This window comes from Hyperolius riggenbachi, chromosome 8 (assembly GCF_040937935.1).
Source record: "Hyperolius riggenbachi isolate aHypRig1 chromosome 8, aHypRig1.pri, whole genome shotgun sequence".
In the NCBI taxonomy this organism is placed as follows: Eukaryota; Metazoa; Chordata; class Amphibia; order Anura; family Hyperoliidae; genus Hyperolius; species Hyperolius riggenbachi.
In genome coordinates, this window is record NC_090653.1 from 2,240,251 (window position 1) to 2,246,492 (window position 6,242).

Here is a 6,242-nt window from a genome sequence, read left to right on the forward strand (position 1 = left end):
CCAGCATTATCTGCCGCTGTTACCTGACTCCTCCTACCTGCTGCACCACATATCCCAGCATTATCTGCCGCTGTTACCAGACTCCTCCTGCCTGCTGCACCACATATCCCAGCATTATCTGCCGCTGTTACCTGACTCCTCCTACCTGCTGCACCACATATCCCAGCATTATCTGCCGCTGTCACCTGACTCTTCCTACCTGCTGCACCACATATCCCAGCATTATCTGCCGCTGTTACCAGACTCCTCCTGCCTGCTGCACCACATATCCCAGCATTATCTGCCGCTGTTACCTGACTCCTCCTCCCTGCTGCACCACATATCCCAGCATTATCTGCCGCTGTTACCTGACTCCTCCTACCTGCTGCACCACATGTCCCAGCATTACCTGCCGCTGTTACCTGACTCCTCCTACCTGCTGCACCACATATCCCAGCATTATCTGCCGCTGTTACCTGACTCCTCCTACCTGCTGCACCACATATCCCAGCATTATCTCCGCTGTTACCTGACTCCTCCTACCTGCTGCACCACATATCCCAGCATTATCTGCCGCTGTTACCTGACTCCTCCTACCTGCTGCACCACATATCCCAGCATTATCTGCCGCTGTTACCTGACTCCTCCTACCTGCTGCACCACATATCCCAGCATTATCTGCCGCTGTTACCTGACTCCTCCTACCTGCTGCACCACATATCCCAGCATTATCTGCCGCTGTTACCTGACTCCTCCTTCCTGCTGCACCACATATCCCAGCATTATCTGCCGCTGTTACCTGACTCCTCCTACCTGCTGCACCACATATCCCAGCATTATCTGCCACTGTCACCTGACTCCTCCTACCTGCTGCACCACGTATCCCAGCATTACCTGCCGCTGTTACCTGACTCCTCCTACCTGCTGCACCACATATCTCAGCATTATCTCTGCTGTTACCTGACTCCTCCTACCTGCTGCACCACATATCCCAGCATTACCTGCCGCTGTTACCTGACTCCTCCTACCTGCTGCACCACATATCCCAGCATTATCTGCCGCTGTTACCTGACTCCTCCTACCTGCTGCACCACATGTCCCAGCATTACTTGCCGCTGTTACCTGACTCCTCCTACCTGCTGCACCACATGTCCCAGCATCATCTGCCGCTGTTACCTGACTCCTCCTACCTGCTGCACCACATGTCCCAGCATTATCTGCCGCTGTTACCTGACTCCTCCTACCTGCTGCACCACATATCCCAGCATTATCTGCCGCTGTTACCTGACTCCTCCTACCTGCTGCACCACATATCTCAGCATTATCTCTGCTGTTACCTGACTCCTCCTACCTGCTGCACCACATATCCCAGCATTACCTGCCGCTGTTACCTGACTCCTCCTACCTGCTGCACCACATATCCCAGCATTATCTGCCGCTGTTACCTGACTCCTCCTACCTGCTGCACCACATGTCCCAGCATTATCTGCCGCTGTCACCTGACTCCTCCTACCTGCTGCACCACATATCCCAGCATTACCTGCCGCTGTCACCTGACTCCTCCTACCTGCTGCACCACATATCCCAGCATTATCTGCCGCTGTTACCTGACTCCTCCTACCTGCTGCACCACATGTCCCAGCATTACTTGCCGCTGTTACCTGACTCCTCCTTCCTGCTGCACCACATATCCCAGCATTATCTGCCGCTGTTACCTGACTCCTCCTACCTGCTGCACCACATATCCCAGCATTATCTGCCGCTGTTACCTGACTCCTCCTACCTGCTGCACCACATGTCCCAGCATTACCTGCCGCTGTCACCTGACTCCTCCTACCTGCTGCACCACATATCCCAGCATTATCTGCCGCTGTTACCTGACTCCTCCTACCTGCTGCACCACATGTCCCAGCATTACTTGCCGCTGTCACCTGACTCCTCCTACCTGCTGCACCACATATCCCAGCATTATCTGCCGCTGTTACCTGACTCCTCCTACCTGCTGCACCACATATCCCAGCATTATCTGCCGCTGTTACCTGACTCCTCCTACCTGCTGCACCACATATCCCAGCATTATCTGCCGCTGTTACCTGACTCCTCCTACCTGCTGCACCACATATCCCAGCATTCTCTGCCGCTGTTACCTGACTCCTCCTACCTGCTGCACCACATATCCCAGCATTACCTGCCGCTGTTACCTGACTCCTCCTACCTGCTGCACCACATATCCCAGCAATATCTCCCGCTGTTACCTGACTCCTCCTACCTGCTGCACCACATATCCCAGCATTATCTGCCGCTGTTACCTGACTCCTCCTACCTGCTGCACCACATATCCCAGCATTATCTGCCGCTGTTACCTGACTCTTCCTACCTGCTGCACCACATATCCCAGCATTATCTGCCGCTGTCACCCGACTCCTCCTACCTGCTGCACCACATATCCCAGCATTATCTGCCGCTGTTACCTGACTCCTCCTACCTGCTGCACCACATATCCCAGCATTATCTCCCGCTGTTACCTGACTCCTCCTACCTGCTGCACCACATATCCCAGCATTATCTGCCGCTGTTACCTGACTCCTCCTACCTGCTGCACCACATATCCCAGCATTATCTGCCGCTGTTACCTGACTCCTCCTACCTGCTGCACCACATGTCCCAGCATTACCTGCCGCTGTCACCTGACTCCTCCTACCTGCTGCACCACATATCCCAGCATTATCTGCCGCTGTTACCTGACTCCTCCTACCTGCTGCACCACATGTCCCAGCATTACTTGCCGCTGTCACCTGACTCCTCCTACCTGCTGCACCACATATCCCAGCATTATCTGCCGCTGTTACCTGACTCCTCCTACCTGCTGCACCACATATCCCAGCATTATCTGCCGCTGTTACCTGACTCCTCCTACCTGCTGCACCACATATCCCAGCATTATCTGCCGCTGTTACCTGACTCCTCCTACCTGCTGCACCACATATCCCAGCATTCTCTGCCGCTGTTACCTGACTCCTCCTACCTGCTGCACCACATATCCCAGCATTACCTGCCGCTGTTACCTGACTCCTCCTACCTGCTGCACCACATATCCCAGCATTATCTCCCGCTGTTACCTGACTCCTCCTACCTGCTGCACCACATATCCCAGCATTATCTGCCGCTGTTACCTGACTCCTCCTACCTGCTGCACCACATATCCCAGCATTATCTGCCGCTGTTACCTGACTCTTCCTACCTGCTGCACCACATATCCCAGCATTATCTGCCGCTGTCACCCGACTCCTCCTACCTGCTGCACCACATATCCCAGCATTATCTGCCGCTGTTACCTGACTCCTCCTACCTGCTGCACCACATATCCCAGCATTATCTCCCGCTGTTACCTGACTCCTCCTACCTGCTGCACCACATATCCCAGCATTATCTGCCGCTGTTACCTGACTCCTCCTACCTGCTGCACCACATATCCCAGCATTATCTGCCGCTGTTACCTGACTCCTCCTACCTGCTGCACCACATGTCCCAGCATTATCTGCCGCTGTTACCTGACTCCTCCTACCTGCTGCACCACATATCCCAGCATTATCTGCCGCTGTTACCTGACTCCTCCTACCTGCTGCACCACATATCCCAGCATTATCTGCCGCTGTCACCTGACTCCTCCTACCTGCTGCACCACATATCCCAGCATTATCTCCCGCTGTTACCTGACTCCTCCTACCTGCTGCACCACATATCCCAGCATTATCTGCCGCTGTTACCTGACTCCTCCTACCTGCTGCACCACATATCCCAGCATTATCTGCCGCTGTTACCTGACTACTCCTACCTGCTGCACCACATATCCCAGCATTATCTGCCTCTGTTACCTGACTCCTCCTACCTGCTGCACCACATATCCCAGCATTATCTGCCGCTGTTACCTGACTCCTCCTACCTGCTGCACCACATGTCCCAGCATTACCTGCCGCTGTTACCTGACTCCTCCTACCTGCTGCACCACATATCCCAGCATTATCTGCCGCTGTTACCTGACTCCTCCTACCTGCTGCACCACATATCCCAGCATTATCTGCCGCTGTTACCTGACTCCTCCTACCTGCTGCACCACATATCCCAGCATTATCTGCCGCTGTCACCTGACTCCTCCTCCCTGCTGCACCACATATCCCAGCATTATCTGCCGCTGTTACCTGACTCCTCCTTACTGCTGCACCACATATCCCAGCATTATCTGCCGCTGTTACCTGACTCCTCCTACCTGCTGCACCACATATCCCAGCATTGTCTGCCACTGTCACCTGACTCCTCCTACCTGCTGCACCACATGTCCCAGCATTACCTGCCGCTGTTACCTGACTCCTCCTACCTGCTGCACCACATGTCCCAGCATTATCTGCCGCTGTTACCTGACTCCTCCTACCTGCTGCACCACATATCCCAGCATTATCTGCCGCTGTTACCTGACTCCTCCTACCTGCTGCACCACATATCCCAGCATTCTCTGCCGCTGTTACCTGACTCCTCCTACCTGCTGCACCACATATCCCAGCATTATCTGCCGCTGTTACCAGACTCCTCCTGCCTGCTGCACCACATATCCCAGCATTATCTGCCGCTGTTACCTGACTCCTCCTACCTGCTGCACCACATATCCCAGCATTATCTGCCGCTGTCACCTGACTCTTCCTACCTGCTGCACCACATATCCCAGCATTATCTGCCGCTGTTACCAGACTCCTCCTGCCTGCTGCACCACATATCCCAGCATTATCTGCCGCTGTTACCTGACTCCTCCTCCCTGCTGCACCACATATCCCAGCATTATCTGCCGCTGTTACCTGACTCCTCCTACCTGCTGCACCACATGTCCCAGCATTACCTGCCGCTGTTACCTGACTCCTCCTACCTGCTGCACCACATATCCCAGCATTATCTGCCGCTGTTACCTGACTCCTCCTACCTGCTGCACCACATATCCCAGCATTATCTCCGCTGTTACCTGACTCCTCCTACCTGCTGCACCACATATCCCAGCATTATCTGCCGCTGTTACCTGACTCCTCCTACCTGCTGCACCACATATCCCAGCATTATCTGCCGCTGTTACCTGACTCCTCCTACCTGCTGCACCACATATCCCAGCATTATCTGCCGCTGTTACCTGACTCCTCCTACCTGCTGCACCACATATCCCAGCATTATCTGCCGCTGTTACCTGACTCCTCCTTCCTGCTGCACCACATATCCCAGCATTATCTGCCGCTGTTACCTGACTCCTCCTACCTGCTGCACCACATATCCCAGCATTATCTGCCACTGTCACCTGACTCCTCCTACCTGCTGCACCACGTATCCCAGCATTACCTGCCGCTGTTACCTGACTCCTCCTACCTGCTGCACCACATATCTCAGCATTATCTCTGCTGTTACCTGACTCCTCCTACCTGCTGCACCACATATCCCAGCATTACCTGCCGCTGTTACCTGACTCCTCCTACCTGCTGCACCACATATCCCAGCATTATCTGCCGCTGTTACCTGACTCCTCCTACCTGCTGCACCACATATCCCAGCATTATCTGCCGCTGTCACCTGACTCCTCCTACCTGCTGCACCACATGTCCCAGCATTACTTGCCGCTGTTACCTGACTCCTCCTACCTGCTGCACCACATGTCCCAGCATCATCTGCCGCTGTTACCTGACTCCTCCTACCTGCTGCACCACATGTCCCAGCATTATCTGCCGCTGTTACCTGACTCCTCCTACCTGCTGCACCACATATCCCAGCATTATCTGCCGCTGTTACCTGACTCCTCCTACCTGCTGCACCACATATCTCAGCATTATCTCTGCTGTTACCTGACTCCTCCTACCTGCTGCACCACATATCCCAGCATTACCTGCCGCTGTTACCTGACTCCTCCTACCTGCTGCACCACATATCCCAGCATTATCTGCCGCTGTTACCTGACTCCTCCTACCTGCTGCACCACATGTCCCAGCATTATCTGCCGCTGTCACCTGACTCCTCCTACCTGCTGCACCACATATCCCAGCATTACCTGCCGCTGTCACCTGACTCCTCCTACCTGCTGCACCACATATCCCAGCATTATCTGCCGCTGTTACCTGACTCCTCCTACCTGCTGCACCACATGTCCCAGCATTACTTGCCGCTGTCACCTGACTCCTCCTACCTGCTGCACCACATATCCCAGCATTATCTGCCGCTGTTACCTGACTCCTCCTACC